Here is a 2,247-nt window from a genome sequence, read left to right as displayed (position 1 = left end):
ACAGTTAGCTACTAGGAATGATTACTAACCTGTATCTGTTATTTGTTGAGTCTGTGCCCAACCCATATGTGGAATTTTGTTTTTAACTTGAAACTGGTTTTGAGTTTTATCTAGAGCTGGCACATTAAATCTGAAAGTATTGTGTGTTTGGGGGGAAATGTATGAATGTGAGTGAGTGAGATGTGTTGTTTGTTGATGTCATTTGTTTTACAGCAAAGCTTTGGTCGTCTGAGCAGAATCTTAAATTAGTCCATCCGCCAGAAACATAATCTGGATCCATTTTTCCTCTGAGTTTTGAATCATACCTGGAGCACAAAAGTTCTCTATTGATGCTTATCTGTGTTTATCTGTCTTCGTATGTATGTTATAAATACAGCACATTTCTACCACTGAATGCTAATTTGTAATATTAACTTGTCTTAAATAAACAAGTGCTTATATGAGACTGCTCAAAAATAGAACAGGCTGTGCTGGGTTCCCAAGCACATATGCTAAAATTGGAATGATACAGAGAAGATTAGCATGGCCTATTTGCTAGAATGACACAAAAATTCGTGAAGCCGCCAGATTAAAAAAAAAAAGACCTGGCCAGTATAGCTCAATTGGTTGAGCATCGCCCATGCACTGTAGGGGCTTGGGTTTAATGCCCAGTCAAGGCACATGCCCAGGTTGCAGGTTTGGTTCCCAGTTGGGGTATGTGTGGGAAGCAACCGATGGATGTTCGTCTGTCTCTTCCATCAGTGTTTCTCTTTCTCCTTCCCTCTCTCTCCCTCCCCCTCTCTAAAATCATTTAAAAAATAGAACAGGCTAACCCAAATGTTTTTCAGAATTACACGATCATGATTTGGGAAAATGGTTTATATTAAAGCTGGTTCTGTGTTTGATTTGGTTAACTAGACATATCTTTAGAATTATTAGCATTAAATAAAACTTTTATTTTACTTGGGTTTATTAGTCAGATAAGTAAGCTCGTGTTATCTCTGTTGAAAAATTTGTCAACAAGAAAAATAACTTGGTATAGTAAAAATTTTTTTTTTTATCCTCACCCAAGGACATTTTTTCATTTTTTGTTTAGATAGAGTGGGGAGGGAGATAGAGAGAGAGAAACTTCGATGTGAAAGGGACACATTAAGTGGTTGCCACCCGTACGACCCAACCAGGGCCAGGGACAAACTGCAACTGAGGTATGTGCCCTTAGTGGGAACCGAACCCAGGTCTCTCTGGATGGCAGGCCGCCGCTCTAACCACTGAGCAAAACCAGCCAGGGTAGTGCAGTAAAATTTTTATAAGTAATCTAAACTTAATTGTTAGGAGAAAGTAAATTAAATAAATGTAAATAGGATAAAATGTTTATTTTTTTTTAAACTTAACTCTTTAGCAATAATAATATTGTATGTATACTTAAATAATTTTCTAAATCTCTTTGGGAACTTGAAACTTGAGAATTTTACTACATTAAGTGAAATGATAAAGTATTGAATATCTAGATATCTCTAAATAACATGAAATACTGAAACATTATTTACTAAATAAGTCTAAGTTTATCTACATTTGAACTGTTATTACAGAGAAACTAAAAAAAAAATTAGATATGTTAATGAAAATGTTTGGTGCTTTGCCAGTAAGAGAACTTATGTTTCTAAAGGTTATGAAATAGATTCATAAACTTGCCAATCTAAAGAATTTTAATTACTTACATTTTAGTTGTCAGTAAAAATTAAGCTTCTAAAGGTTATATATTCTAATTAATATAAAAAAAATGATGTGTGTTTTCAGTGAAGGAAGGTATAAAGTGTGAAAATACATTTTGAAGGAATTAAAAGAAAGTGGTTGTTCTAAAATAAGGTTGGTTATTTTAATAAGTAAGAAAAGACAAACTAAGGAATTAGGAAAGTTGTAGAAGGTCCATGGGAAAGGAAATTTTATGTATGGTCAAGCTGAATAAGATTAAAATAAATTTAATAGAGTGAGTAAATTGAAGTACCTATAGTAACTAATAAAGAATTAGAGTTTGGGACTTCCCGTCAAGATGGCAGGTAGGTAAACGTGGTATCGTGTCCTCCCACAACCACATCAAAGTTACAACTAAACTACAGAACAACCATCATTCAAAACCACCTGAAATCAAGCTGAATGGAAGTCCTACAACTACGGAATTAAAGCAGCAGCCACATCCAGACTGGTAGGAGGGGCGGAGGCACGAGGGCCGGTGGCAAGATGGGCTGGTCCCACACCCAAGTGTGGCAA

General features: G+C 35.3%; 1 non-coding gene across 1 annotated transcript; it reads left to right on the top strand.

Annotated features, from left to right (window-relative positions):
* Window positions 1-467: 467 nt before the first annotated feature.
* LOC118623084 lies at window positions 468-574 on the top strand. The gene has a single exon (XR_004958197.1). It is a non-coding gene; the product is annotated as a U6 spliceosomal RNA (small nuclear RNA).
* Window positions 575-2,247: the final 1,673 nt, after the last annotated feature.

Source organism: Molossus molossus, unplaced genomic scaffold, assembly GCF_014108415.1.
Source record: "Molossus molossus isolate mMolMol1 unplaced genomic scaffold, mMolMol1.p scaffold_m16_p_9, whole genome shotgun sequence".
Taxonomy (NCBI): domain Eukaryota; kingdom Metazoa; phylum Chordata; class Mammalia; order Chiroptera; family Molossidae; genus Molossus; species Molossus molossus.
This window is presented reverse-complemented; position numbering and strand designations above follow the sequence as displayed.